The 16,310-nt window shown below is 34.7% G+C and overlaps 1 pseudogene; it reads left to right on the forward strand.

The window, feature by feature from the left end:
- The first annotated feature begins 9,145 nt into the window (after positions 1–9,145).
- LOC122293958 lies at positions 9,146–9,958 on the forward strand (annotated as a pseudogene).
- The last annotated feature ends 6,352 nt before the right edge of the window (positions 9,959–16,310 follow it).

A 16,310-nucleotide genomic window follows, 5' to 3' on the forward strand; every position in this document is an offset into this window, starting at 1 on the left:
AAAGGAGAGGTAGAGGAGTGCTCAAATGGAAAAAAACAGCAAGTAGTATGGAGAGCCCTCTGGACAATGAGTGTTCCTAACAAAATAAAAGTATTTGCTTGGAGAGCTTGCAAAGAGGGCCTACCAACACAATCAAATCTGCATGAGGTAATCACAGAAGGCTCCTGCTGTTTCTGCAAACAAGATATGGAAGACCTCCCTCATGCTTTATTTTTCTGTCAGAGTATTCAAGAAAGCTGGTTTAAATATGTGCCACTAATCAAAAAGCTAGAACTGAATATGAAGGTGATGGAGGTTGCAATAAAGGTGTGAGGAAGGAAGGATAGGGGAGTTGGAGTTGACAAGTATATCATATCTCAATCGTTTCCCAATACACAGTAAAAAATTGAGAATTACTGTCTTCTGCATTGACCAGTAGTCTTCCTTCTAATACAGGAATTTTTGGGAGTGAACGTGCTGCGTAGAACGTGCACACCACTTGCTGTCTATACCATTTTTTTTTTTTTCCCTTCCCCGTGGACACCACTTGTCGGTTCTCAAAATCAGTTTTTTTTTTTTTCCTTTCCATTGTGGGACTCACGTTTTTATTAAATCTCAAAAAATAAAAACTATTTCATCTCATTTTACTATCTAAACATATTTTTTTATAAATCATCTCATCTTAATTCAAAAATTATACTACTATTCAAAATATAAACGAAGCCTAATATTATGCAGGTACTTAACCAGGAATAGGCACATATTTCAATTCCTGCATGCATAAAGATGGGGATGGCATCTGCATTGCAGCTAGTGTACATAATACGTGGGTTAGACACACTTGATTGCATGTCTTTAGAGAGTAAAAGTTATTTCTGATTCAGGTAGGTGTTCGGCCCTTTCTGTGCAACCAATTATTCAATATACACGATAAGAAAATAATACCGGTGGCCATTTAAGGTTTGTTCTTAATTTAGATATGATTTTCGTTTATTTTTTGTCTCACTTTTGATAAGTAGATATGATTTAACATAGTGAGAGAGTGAAGAGCAATAATGATTGGGGTTAGGAAAGTTGTGGGCAAGAAAATGCTTTTGGGTCAAGAGAAGTTTTGAACTAATTTCACAAGATGTCTTCTGACCCTTCCATCTCTTTCCTGGAGAGGGACCCCCTCCCCCCTCCCCCTCAAAACCCAAAAAAAAAATCTCCCCAGGTGATCAGTGTGAGTTTCTTGGGAGAAGGGAGAGAGAATGACAAACCGAAGAAAAAAGGCAACCGTATGTATCAAAATCAGAAAATAAGCTTCTATGAGAGGCTGAATGTTTAAAAACACTCCATCTATATACGCATTGTTTTCAGGGAAGTGTTTCGTAACTCTATTTCCAACCAATTTGTCGATGACACCAGATAGCAATTTAAATTCAAAACCTGGAGGCGGGGCGGGAGGAATTTTTCACTGGTAAGAATAATTGTTTCCACAATTGGAATGGAAAAGTTGTAGACATGGAATGGACTTTTTAGGTAAGCAACTGGTTTCTATAATATGAACACTTCTAACTAGGAGTGAACAGAAACCGATGAAACTGACCGCCACCAATGGGAACTGATTGGCTGAGTTAGGACTAGGACGGAACCGATGGAGAACCGGTCAGTGGATGGTGGTAATTTGAAGAAAACTGACATTCAGTGGATTGGTCTCAATTTGAAACTGATCAGACCGTTGAACCAGCTGATCAAATAAACATATTTTTTTTAATATATTGTACTCAAAACGATGCTGTTCGGTATTAAACCAAATGGCGTCGTTTTATTCAAAGCATATGACAAAAATGTGTGAAACGACACTGTTTAATTTTAAATCAAATGGTGTCATTTTCAAGATAAGATCGTCTTCTTCCCTAGTTTCCCTTCCCTCTTCTTTCCTGATTAGGTTCCTCTGCAACTCTCTCTCGCTCTCTCTCTCTCTCTCTCTCAGATGAAGCTTGTGACTAGGGGGACTGAGAACTGCTGGAATCGATATGGCCGGTTTTTCTCATTCTCGTCGACCGGTTACGGTCGGTTGCTCCTCTCCATTTTCTCTCATCTGCCGGCACGCCAAAGGGATTGGTTTTCACCCCTACTCCCAACCAACAATCAAACTTATTTGTTAAATGTAAAGTCTGAGTTTGAGTGGTCGAAGCGTGATATATGAAAGTCACTTAAAAAAAGGATGTGACGACCAAACCAGCAAACAGGTCACTCTTTAGGGGAAAGAAAAGGTGACCATGAATGTCAAACAATTATGGGCGAGAAAGAGTAGTTGCTTTCAGATAATGAACAAGATTTTGAAAATGAGATTAATTGCTCAAAGAGGAATGCTACTCATTATTGCATACCACACACTTTACATATTTTAAAATTATTTTTTATTATTTTAATTTTAATTTAGTTTTGTTAAACTAATTGAGTTGTTCTACCTATCATTCATACACCACATACTTGTTATAGGAAAAATGAGAAAATAAAATAAAATAGATGTGCGTGATATGTGGGGATGATAAGTAGAATTATTGTTTATATATATATGAGTAATGCTATTCATTATCCCACGATGTAACATTAGATAATTGGAGACTATTTATTTTATTTCATTTGTAAACTTATCATCTAATACCACATCATGAGATGATAAGAAGATGATAAAAAATATTATAGCCATAAAATGATTTTATAAAAATAAACTCACAAATTGATATGGTTTCATGTGAGACACGTTAGCTATACTTTATAATAAAAATAATTTTATAATAATATTATATACCACATGAAGTGATGTCAGTTTATGAATTTATTTTTATAAAAAAATTTTGTTGTGGCGAAAACATATCTCATCTAATTTATCTTGTATTAAATAGTACTCCTTTTATAAACTCCTCTCAACTGCACTTTCTACAAAATTATCCTTACGCTTAAAACTCACAAGACTTTAGAGAAATATGGTCTATAAATTAATTATATAAATATATTTGATCACTTTTGATTCGTTGATTTTGATGAAGTGGGCTGGAATTGAACTCTTCCATCATTCGTGAAGTGTAGAGCCTCATTTTCTTTAGAAAAGCACCATATACAGGGCATTTTTAAATCCTACTGCGAAAAGGGAACGCCTCTTTAGTCTGTACGTACGTGTAAGCAGCAGGTGTATAATACATAGGATTATGATTCCCATGTTCACTTGGGCATGCATTTTGGATCTAGTACTTAATTGATAACCTTTTGTATCCCTCCCATGAGTTATTGAAATTCACTCAACGGTTGCCCATTTTTGCGGCGCCTACCATCACCACAAATACACCTTCCAATCACCTCATTTTCATGTTTGTGACCAATTTCTATCGCCGCATCACGACCGCAAAATACAGGTCTAATAAATTATGTTGAGGCGAAACGAACACAAAACACAGTTAGTTGCGGCGATCATATGTTGCCGCAAATAAGGTCTGGTTTCATCCACATATACAAAACCCAACGGTTTTAAAAAAACTAATTACGGCGCTATTTCACGTTGCAATTGTGTCATTATTTTGCCACAAAAAAAATGTATCCATTAGCGGCACAATTTTTCCGCCGCAATTGTGTATAGCTGAGGTACAGATATATCATTTGAAGGCAAGACTTTCAGGGTCGCAAATTGCAAATTGGCGCTACAAATGTATTTCATCTATTATCTGCTGATCATCATGGAATTATTAGCGGCTACCCATGGATCATCGCAAATGTGTCATCGTATGTCACCGCTGCAAAAAGCTAAAGAATAATCGCCACTTTTAACATCTGTCACAAAAGGCTTAATATGAGAGGTGGCATTTTGGTGGCCCTTTTCGGTGATATTAGGCTCATAGCAAACAAACTTAGACGCAAAAAAGTAATTAGCAGCATCGTTTATTGCATTAACAACGTTGTTAATATATATATATATATATTTACCCTGTTTTGCATGAAGAGCAAAATTATAGTGAACATTTTTGGGGCATCTGTTCTTATACTAGTCTCGGTAAAACCAGCATAATTTATTTTATAGGTACACATATCCCACCAAACCAATTTGGTAAAGCTAGAGTATGGGAATATGGGGCTGTACACAGATCACGTATAAAATCTCAATTACTGATAGATAGCACAATGTACACATATGCCATATTATATTTATATTCCAACCATATAGTGTACTATCCATACACAGATCTCATATGAGCACTGGATTAATTCCTACCATTCAGTCAAGTATTGGACCCGAACTTAATATCATCATGTACACAAATAACTAGTGAAAGCAATATAGCAGACAACAATAAACAGTTTAACACCGACATTATGCATATGGCACAACCCCCTTTGTCTTTTTCACTGACGCATGGGAGTTAGTTCATATTGCATAAATATAGCAGGCCCTCCTTGTCTGCAGCCCCAACATCATAGTTTATCCCTGGTCATCAAAATCCCAGCTTTCAAGTTCCCATACTCGTGCAGCCCCAACTGGGGTATTAAGAAAAAACCCCACAGCATTCTTTTCATAACCTTCTCACTTTTTATATAAATATAGCCATACATATCACACAGCTTGGCTTACACATATCTTCCCCCTCAACAGCAAAAATCTAGTAATTTATACAAACACATTACAAGCATCAATTTCAGAGGCTGTGGAATTTAGTTACCTCAAATCCCTAGTAAGAAATTTATAGGGAGAGCTTGTGTGACACCAGAAGAAAGCTTAGAGGTATGTCCCGCAGGAAATCAGTCCCTCTCCTGTGCTCCAACTACAAAATCATTGAGATTGCCCATGGCAATCCAAAATAAACCGACGTTCTCTATAGGAGTAGTCCTCCCATTACCATCAAATGAAGTCAACTTTGGACATGCCACACCACAAAAGCTGTACAGATGCTTCCAAAATAAAGCACTCTTCAAAAGTCCCAACTACAATTTATAATACCAGCCAATGGTTCTGAAACCCACATCTAGTTGTCTGCTATTGCTTCCAAAATGGCCTCCCATCTTGACCCTGCAAAATTCACAAAAAACCAAAAAACGGCATTTTCAAATACTTATGCAGCTCCCTGTGTCTCCCTTGGAGACTCTCCCTGGGATTGCTCCTGTGAAATGGAGTATGTCATGAGTTTGTCTTGTTTCCCTAAAATGTCCCGAACATTTGATCGTAATTCCTCATATTGGTCCTTGTAAAACTGAGCATCTTGCAATGCATTCTCAGCATTTTCCCCACATTGCTTTCTTCCCGATGCTTTAGGCATGACCATTTCACCCAATCCCCTCGCATATCCTGATCTATGCCCATATTCCAATCTTCATATAAATACTATTTTTGAATGGACAGTTATAGGTTTTGAAAGAGATGGTGATGATTAATCAACTTGTGAGGTTTAAGTTCAACTCTCTCCGATATTTAAGCAATCCCCTTGCTGGTTGAAGGAAGGCAAACAAGCAATTTTAAATGAAAAAATTGTCTTTACTTTTGTTGGGTTAAGGAGGAAGGAATGTGTCCTTAAATTTAAAAATAAGAATTAAATTATATGTTGTAGGATCTTCTCTATATAGATCATGTAAGTTAGATGGAAAATTGAAGATGATTATGATTCCTTGTGGTTGACTTTAGCACTATAGAACATCATGAAATTTCAAGTTAATTAGATTGATTGTGGTCTATTTAATTGGGAGCCTCCATCCAATTGAATAGACCACAATCATAGAAGACATCAAGGCATAAGCTGGGAAACCTTAATTGGAGGCCCATTAAAATATCACACGCCGCAAAAGTAATTTATGGGTCCACGAACTTGTTCTTTGGGTTGGATCCATGAATATTAAAGAATACACGAGTATCAAAGAGTTCTATGAAGTTCTTATTTATTGATATTTACATCTAATATCACCTAATATTGGAATTCTTGGAGTACATTTATTGATAAAAATCAGTTGCACGTAGTTTGTAATTAGGCTCTTTCTTATATATAACTTTTTATATATTCGGGCTTTGCCTATTTACATGAATCAATAAAACTTCTTCTTATAAAAAAATAAATAAATAAATAAATATTAAAATCTTTTCTTAAAACGGAATTTAACAACTTCAAATCCTGTAGATAAACACCTAATATCAACAAAAATAGCCCAGGTGGGGATTCACACCCAATCGGTCGACTGGCTGTGCCCCTCAACCAGATAAGCTCTTTAATTTTAAACGAAATTCACAACCAGCTATGAGCTCCATTTAAAATTAAAGAGAGCTTGACATAGCTAAAAAAGTGCAGTCCACACACCAGCTTCGGACTGTGAATATCTGGTGGTTGTGTGAACTGTTAATGATTGGTTGAAACTTTACATTGAAGAGTTAATTTCACACATTCAACCAAAAGTGAAGCTTGAACCAGATGTGTGTAATTCAACCAAAACTTGGACATTCAGCTGGTGTGTGAACTTCATTTTGGTTGAATGCATCTTTAACCAACAGTGAAATTCACACATACGTACACCAGCTTGACACACTATTTGAACTACAACTAAAATAAAACAATGAATGCAATATAGTTCACACAGCACACATTAGCGATTGTTGCAGTTTCAACTACGTACACGTGAACATATATTTCATATTATCACCAGTGAATGCAGCCAGCTACTTCAAAGTTTGTCCACAATATAAGAAATACGTTGATTGATGCAATACAATAAAGACGTTATGAAGCAGAATTGATGCAATTGTAGAGATAATTGTGCCCAATATTCCGGGGCAGCGGAGAACGGCTCGGAAATGTTGGAAAACATTATTAGCGACGATAAATACGATCGCTGCGAAAAGATTAGACGCCAAAACGGGCATCCATTGTATTAAAGATGAGTAAGAAAAAGGAACATAAAAGAAATGTAATAATGGATGGTTAGGGGAGTAAGATTAGATGTGAATTTTATGAATAATAGTAAAATAGTTTGAGTTGAGTTTTTTTTTTTTTTTAGTTTTGAGAAATAATAGAAAAAAAGTTAAATAAAAAATATTATAAAATTAAAATATTGTTAGAATATAGTTTTATAATATTATTTTTGTTTGGAGATTGAAAATGTTTTATTATTTTTTATTTAAAAATTTGTGAAAGTTGTAATGATTAGTTTGAAAATTTTACATTAGAATTATATTTAAGAAGGAGATTAAATGAGATGAAATATATTTCCAAAAAGTAATGAAACTCATGACTAAGTTGGATGGTGGCTTTTTTGAGTAATACTATATATCAAATTTCCATCAGACTTTCATCTCATTATGTAAGATGTAACATATTTATTACTATTGAATGATAATGAATTATCCTGGATGAAAATGGAATGATGGTATAATGTATATAATTTTCCAGATTTTCTAGTATTAAAAAGAGAAGAAAAATCCAGTAATCCTAAGCTAATTTAAGGAGAAAACTGATAAACACAAGTCATTTTTCACCAGATTTTCTAGTACTAAAAAGAGAAGAAAAATCCAGTAATCCTAAGATAATTTAAGGAGAAAACTGATAAACACAAGTCATTTTTCATAACACATTAAACAATCATGTTTTAAAATGAATTAAGTTTATTTTCGTGAAATACCTTATAAAAATAACATCATTTTACAAAAATACCTTCACTTTAAAACATGTATTGTGAAATTTGTTTGCGGTACCATTAATCTTTTTAAAAAATGTGATTGGTCTGAAGTTATTTATAAGAGAATTGAAGAGGCCAAATAAAAGGAAAAAGGTTCATGAGGAGATCCCAACAATGCTGGTGGAGACATCAGTAAACTTAGGAATCTCACTTGGAGAGAACAAACTATCATCCATTTTTTCTAGGTCCAACCGTCCGGACATAATATGTTAATTTGAGAAGACATCCTTAGCCAAAGTAGAACTGATTAAATTTAAGAAAAATGTTATCATATGCATGTGTGTCCATCATATTGGGGGTGGGTTAAGCACTTAGATCATGATGGATGATATGTGCATAAGAAGCTCATCAAAGCCAGAACAATGCCTAGGAACACTCTACCAACACTTATTTTTAGGTCTTGTTTGCTTACGCAAATGATATAAGATGAAATATTTTGAATAGTAATGAGATTTTTGAGTTAAGATGAGATGAAATAGTTTGTAAAAAAATGTGTATTTGGATAGTGAGATGAGATAAGATAGTTTTTACTTTTTTGGAATTTGAAAAAGGGCGGTTCCCACGGTTTGGAGAGTACCTATTCCCTTGAAATTTTGTACTGTTCACTTACTATTTCTATCAGATTTGCACTGTTTATTTACTGTTTTGCAATATTCACTTACTTTTTTGTCAGTTTTGCACTGTTCATTTACTTTTTTTTGTATTGTTTACTGTCCGTTTTACATTATTTTGCACTGTTTTACTTACTATTTATTTCAGTGAATATTTTCAAAACTTATAGATAAAATACATTGTTTGGATAGGCAAAGCCTCAATATTGTATAGCTCCATATGAGAATCTGGCTAACCAAACCGAGCCTAAATAGTTATTATAAATTTCATGACATAAAATGTCACTATCTAACATTTAAAATAAAAAATTTAAGTCAAGTCAATATTTATTGTTCTGTTCATCATGGATTACCAAATCACATAGAATTTATAATTATATGATTATGATGCAGTAAAACTTTGTAGTATGTTTAATTATTTCCTTTCGGTTATAAAAAGGAACAATGATGAGCAAAAATCAACAAAAATTTATCTGTTTCCCATTCTATTAATAGGATACAAAATGGTCATATTTGAGTATAAAATAAATGAAATTGAATAATATATGTCGACTTGGAATCTAATAAAATTAAAGATTCTATATGAAAGTCTTCCGCCACATACTTCTACTTAACTAATATATGATTTGTCATTTTTTGTTATTTTATCTTAATGCTTAAATATGTGTATATTTAAATAAAAAGATAAAAATGACAAATTACATGTTGATTAGGTGATATGTATAATATAAAGCTTTCTTCTAGCATTATTATTCGAGTATCAAATTTTAGCGTATTGAATGATGTGTTAAAATATTATCAGTATAGAGTATAAGAGCTTTACGAAATTCTAATATTTTGATATCTTTTCCAGTTTTGTAAATAGATTCAACGTATCGAGCAATTAGTTTCCAATTTTGTTTTTCTAAAAACGCAGCTGCAAGATTTACAGAAGAACCAGCTGCATGCCGTACCGGTGGAGGAGCAACCCTTCCGACGAACCCAGACCGTCGCACCCACAGTTCGCAGACTAGCGCACCCATAGTCGCATGCACCCCTTTTTCGGTTCTGTAAATTTTCCTTAGCCAAATTAAATTCTTTCACCAGCCAAATTTTCACACTAGCTACAAACAAAGCCCTATAGCTACAAACCAAGCTCAACTCTTAAAGCAAAATCACCAGTAGCTTCAGCCGCCCCAACCAGAGCTCCACACCTCCGCTAAGGTCCTATTCTCTTTTTCACTTTCTTAGAACAGAAGCAAGAAAAGATGGCTTATGCAATGAAGCCGCCGAAGCAACAGGGTGTGGATGAACCCTAGGAGCAGATTCACAAGATCACGATCACCCTTTTCTCCAAGAACGTCAAGAATCTCGAGAAAGTTTGTGCGGATTTAGTTCGTGGTGCCAAGGACAAGCGTTTGAGGGTTAAGGGACAAGTGAGAATGCTCACCAAGGTTCTGCACATTACCACCAGGAAGTCCCCTTGCGGTGAAGGCACCAACACTTGGGACAGATTTGAGCTTCGTTTCAACAAACGAGTAATTGATCTCTTCAACTCCCCTGATGTTGGTAAGCAGATCACCTCTATCAATATTGAACAGGGTGTGGAGGTTGAGGTTACCATTGCATATTCTTGAATGTTGTGCAAGGAGGGATTTTTTTTGTTTTGTTATTCTTTTCATTAATCTTAAATAATTAAATTGAGGTTTTTGAATGATTTAAAAAAAAAAAAAAAACTCAATCCTTAAAGATTCAAGCATATAAATGACAAGGAAAAGCCTATCAAAGAACTCAAACATCGACACATAGAGAGAGACAGGTTAGGGTTTGAACAATGGAGAGAGAGAGAGAGAGAGAGAGAGAGAGAGAGAGAGAGAGAGAGAGAGAGAGAGAGAGAGGGATGGGGGTTTGGGTCGAGAGAGAGCATGTGGCACTTGGGATTTTATTTTGAATAAATATTGGTAGCAGCCTTTGTTTGGGAACACTCGAAAACACACCTTACGTGACACATTGTAGATGACAAAATAGCCCCTAGCTGCCCAGCTACATGTTCCCGTCATTTTCATTTCATTAACCTGTTTTGAAGTCGCTGAACAGAGCTCGAGCCTCCCTTAACCCATTTGCTCCGTATCGCCAACAGATCTCAAGCTTCATCGTTTCGTGCGCTCTCATCGTTTCGTCCCACTCTCAGCCCAATTGGTTTGGTGTTAATGTTCTTTTCTTGTATTTTTATGGCTTGTGCTCCCCACCTAAAGCGAATCTAATCTTCTTTTTTCTCTTTTTCTCTCTTTGTATGATCTGTTTCTTCTAAACTTGTAGACTTCTTAATTTACTGGCATCCTTCAATTAGTTGGATGATTGTAGGAGACTCACATCCCACCCTATACATTCAAACTTAACCCATCATGGCTAACGTTCAAACTTAACCCACTACTTACTTCTCTAAAACTCGAATTTTTTTTTTTGAAGAGAGAGTAAGAACAGCTTCTTAAAAATCATACTTAACGAATGATGCATGCATTTCCTTTACAATGCAAAAACTCTGGCACTATTTCAGTGGTTTATTTCAGTGTAACGAAGGAGGGGTTTCGAGGGAAATAGCAACCCCCACTCATCGAGACCCAAAGACCCACTGCACGCCACCTTTCTTTCGGGATCGTAGCAAAGCAGCAAGTTGTGGCTTTGGGCCGCCATATATGAAGTTTAGCAAGTGCAACCGTAGCACCACATCTGGTCACCATCAACGGTAGCCAAGCACGCCACAAAAGACCACGCGAACCACCGTGCTAGCCTCCGAAAACCACTGGAGGGAGTACTCTGTTTTTGCTCTCTGAAACAGAGGATTTTTCTCCTCATCGTGAGCCACAGAGCTCCTCCAAAGCAGTGTCGCTAGTTTGCATTAAATGAGCTCGCGAGGAGGGACGGTGATGGGCAGATGGATGAGCTTCACGAGGTGGCGTTGAACAGAGGGACGGTGTCTCGGAGTGGTGTTGGGCAGAGGTCAAACACGAGGTGGGTTGCTTTGCGACGGAGGAGGGGTGGTCTTCGCGGTCCGTCTCTCTGGTTTGCCCTGTTCAATGATTTCCCGGGGAGTGGCGGCTCTGGGTAGATGGAGGAGAATCGCTCGGTGTCGCTAGGCAGAGAGACGACGTAGTCGGCAGCGTTGGGCAGAGGAAGGTGACGCACAGGCGAGAGTAGAGGGGTTTCGTGGGAGGAATTCGAATGGGAAGAAAATGAAAACACCGACTTTGGTTTTCAAAAACACACGTTTTGGTTAAAAGAAAGAAGAAGAATAAGAAGAAGACATGAGGGTGTGTGCTGTGTGCAACTGCTGAAGTTGTTGATCCGTAGCAAAACTCTTTTATTTTTCCTCTGCATCACACGCCCACCAACTTGAAGATATATCCCCTACGTGGCCCACAACCGTTGGTTGCTGTTGTTTTCCAAACAACGGATAAACCTGTTTGAAGTTATTCTTTATTTGTATAGAGGATAAATGGTTGATGAAATTCTAATATTTTGATCTATTTTCCAATTTTGTGGATAGATTGAACATATCAAGCAATGTTGTATTAGTATAGTGATTGTATAAAGGATAGATGATGGAATTCTATTCTTTTTTTATTTTTTATTTTTTATTTTTTTTTTAATTTTTTTTTATGAGTCTATCTATGTATAGTCCCCTATTTACAGTGGGGTGATGATAGGCTTTTTTTCTTTTAAGTGTATTTTTTAACATTCTTAATCATTAAGCGAAAATTTAAAAAAAAATATATATAAAACTTTACTAATAGTCACTTCTTTAATCATTAAGTAAAAAAAAAATAAAAAAAAAAATAAAAATAGTAAAAATGTAATAAGAGGGTAATAAGCCTATCATTGTTATTTAGAGTGCTAGCGGACTCTTCCGATAGGTCATCTTTCCTTATCATATTATTTTGAATGACCAAAAAGCTCCCTACGACATTTTTGATAGTTTGTGGGATTATTTTTGTATAATTACTTTATGGCTAAAGTATTTCTCTTTCATTATTCTATCAAAAACTTTATGTGGAGTCATTTTTGTATACTCTTTTACTCATTCTTTTGCGCACAAATCAACATGATTGGCTGTGTTAATTTTTTTAATATAAAATAACTGCGAAGTTTTGCAATGCTAGGAAAGTGCACAAAAAGTATGCATAATTGACTTTATGTAACATAATTCTTATTCTACTTTGTTTGTAGTTTTTGCATGTATGTTAATAGTAATTAGCTTTAAAATTAACCACTCACTCTCGTCTTTGTAGTACTAGAATTAGAGACTACACAAGAATCTACAAATCAACAAAGGCAAATCTTGTCACCCCAATCTTCTTCTGTAATTAGTGTGTGCTAATGTTGAAGAAATTAACCACTCACTCTCGTCTTTGTAGTACTAGAATTAGAGACTACACAAGAATCTACAAATCAACAAAGGCAAATCTTGTCACCCCAATCTTCTTCTGTAATTAGTGTGTGCTAATGTTGAAGAGCATCTCTCGTGGTCAACATTAGACAAATGAAAACAAGCATTCATCTTGTAGTTGACATTCATCTTGGCAAAAAAGGATTGCCAGTTTATAAATATATAATTTATATATATCTAATTTGAGAAGTGTTAAATTCAAAAAAAGATTTTATAAAAATAAATTCATAAATTGATATGGTTTCATGCGAAGACTATGAGGAACAATTAAGTTGCCCACCTAGTCCGAGAGTTCCAACCCGACCCGTAACCATTTAGCTGATCCGAAGGAAAATGGTTTGGAACTGGTTATTTCCATTTACTAACCGTTTGAAAATGGTCGAATCGGGTAATTACCCGATTAACTGATCACCTATGACTGCTCCAGTATTCAACGTTGGCTCGACAACAGCAACAACACCTGCGTGGCCACCATGCAAGTCCTCCACAGTAAGGAGTTCGTACCCAACCGCACCCTCTAATGCCTCATCCAGATCTGGTCTGACTCAGTCAGCAACAACAAAATCGATTAGGCCGAGTCGACTCCCCCGCTGAAGCAAAACGAAGATGTCGAGTAAAGCTACGAAGGGGTCTGTAGCTCTCAATTTGAATCCTCCCATCTGCAGAGCAAAACAAAGACACACAATGGTAAGTATGATTCTACAATCTTCCATGGTTTTGATTTCCCGGGTCTGTTTTTCTTCTTTTTTGCCTCTGAAAACCTTATTAAAAACTATTGTCTCCGACCCTGCTAGGCTACTAGTAGCTAGTAGCATATTTTATGGCTTATAGCATCCACAAAAATGAAAAAAATAAAAACAACATTTTAATTTTTTTTAATAAATACATATACATTCAGTACTATTATTATTTTTTAAATAGTTTCAGTACTATTATTTTTTTAATGGTAAAAAAAAGAAAAGAAAAAGGAATAACCGAACCCGACCCGAAGGGCAATCCCATAATTGAAGAAAGTGGAACTATTCTGTTCGGAAGCCACCCATTTCGGGTCGGGTCGGATTAGTCCCTTTATTGGCCGGGTCGGGTCGGCGTACAATCCTATGCGAGGTTGTATAAAAACAATTGTCTCATCTAGTACATCAAGTGACGTCAGTTTGTGAGTTTACTTTTGTAAAATTTGTTGTAACGAAAACATATCTCATCTAATTTATCTTGTATTATATAGTACTCCTTTTATAAACTCCTCTCAACTGCATGCACTTTCTACAAAATTACCCGTACGCTTAAAACTCACAAGACTTTAGTGAAATATGGTCTATAAATTAATTATATAAATATATTTGATCACTTTTGATTCGTTGATTTTGAATGAAGTGGGCGTGAATTAAACTCTTTCATCATTCGTCAAATGTGGAGCCTCCTTTTCTTTAGAAAAGCACCAAATACAGGGCATTTTTAAATCCTCCTGCGAAAAGGGAACGACTCTGTAGTCTGTACGTGCGTGTAAGCAGCAGGTGTATGATACATAGGCGTTTGATTCCCATGTTATGATGTTCACTTGGGCATGCATTTTGGATTTAGTACTTAACTTCTAAGTTTGTAACTAATAGTCTACAACCTTTTGTATTCCTTGCGGGAATTATTGAACGCTGAGAAAAAAAAGCACAAGGACATGTACTAAGGGCTCATGCGAGTAAGATGAGATGATAATTTTGTGAATAATAATAAGATAGTTTAAGTTGAATAGTAATAAAATAGTTTGAGTTGAATATTTGTTGGATTTTTAAAAATAGAGAGTAAACGTTGAATAAAAAATATTATAAAATTAAAATATTATTAGAATATAGTTTTATAATATTATTTTTGTTTGAGGATTTAAAAACTTGAATTGGTTTTTATTTTTTGTTTGAAAGTTTATAAAAGTTGTAATGATTAGTTTAAAAATTTTGTATTTGAATTATATATAGGAAGGATATGAGAATTTTAAAATGAGATATATTTCCAAAAAATAATGAAACTCATGACTTAAGTTGGATGGTGGATTTTTTGAATAATACTATACACCATATTTCCATCACATTTTCATCTCATTATATAAGATGTGATATATTTATTACTATTGGCTGATAAAAAATCATCCTGTGATGAAAATAGGATGATAGTGTAGTATATAGAACTTTCCAAGTTTTCTAGTGCTAAGAAAAAAGAAGAAATATCGAGTAATCCTACGAAGAAAAATGATAAACACACATTACTTTTCATAACACATTACACTATCATATTTTAAAAAATGTGGTGTGAAATGTGTTTGTGTGGATATAGTTACACTTTTTAAAAACATAGAGTCAAATGATCACGAGGGTTTAACAGTCGACGACTAATGCATCATAATTTAAAAATGTGATTGGTGATCTGAAGTTATTTATAAGAGAATTGAAGAGGCCAAATAAAAGGATAAGGTTCATGAGGAGATCCCAACAATGCCGGCGGAGACATCAGTAAACTTAGGAATCTCACCTGGAAAAGAGCAAACTGTTATCCATGTTTTATAGGTTCAACCGTCCGGACATAATATGTTAATTTGAGAAGACATCCTTAGCCAAAGTAGAACTGATTAAATTTAAGAAAAATGTTATCATATCCATGTGTGTCCATCATGTTGGGGGTGGGTTAAGCACTTAGATCATAATGGATGATATGTGATCATGTTTGGATTCGGAAAACGTTTTATCTCATCTCATCATTACAACTTTTTCAAATTTTCATAAACAATTCTAGTAATATTAAAAAATATTCTAATAATATTTTATTTAACTTTTATCTTTTATTTAAAATCATCTCATTTCATCCCGTTTCTAAATCCAAACTATAGATGATTATGATGCATTGAATTTATAATTATATGATTATGATGCGGTAAAACTTGTAGTATGTTTAATTATTTCCTTTCGGTTATAAAAAGGAACAATGATGAGGAAAAAAAAATTATCTATTTCCTATTCTAATAATAGGATATATATATATATATAGAGAGAGAGAGAGAGAGAGAGAGAGAGAGAGAGAGAGAGAGAGAGAGAGAGAGAGAGAGAGAGAGAGTAAACAAAATGGTCATATTTGAGTTTAAAATAAATGAAATTGAATAATATCTGTTGACTTGGGATATAATAATGAAAAATTCTACATGAAAATCTTATAACACGTACCTCCACTTAACAAATATGTGATTTGTCATTTTTTGTTCTTTTTTATTAATGATTAAATATGTGTATGTTTAAATAAAAAGATAAAAATGACAAATCATATATTGATTAAGTGAATGTGTATAATGTAAGACTTCTTTGTAACATTTCTTTAATAAAATTAATAAAATTGTAGAGCGAAGGGTTATTCTTCTTATTTAAATTGTCATTCTCAATTATATTTGTTGATCTGGTATATTTTGCACAATTCAAGATTAGTCCTTGTAGCTAAAGATAACTCTAATTCTAAAAACAACAATAGGCTTGCAACTTAAAATAACTATAAAGTACATAACTCTTAGGGATTGGCTTAAGTGGTAAAGGTCTTGAGTTTGAGGGTATGCTTCCAAGTCTAAGATTTAAATT

The sequence above is a fragment of the Carya illinoinensis genome, chromosome 14, assembly GCF_018687715.1.
Source record: "Carya illinoinensis cultivar Pawnee chromosome 14, C.illinoinensisPawnee_v1, whole genome shotgun sequence".
In the NCBI taxonomy this organism is placed as follows: Eukaryota; Viridiplantae; Streptophyta; class Magnoliopsida; order Fagales; family Juglandaceae; genus Carya; species Carya illinoinensis.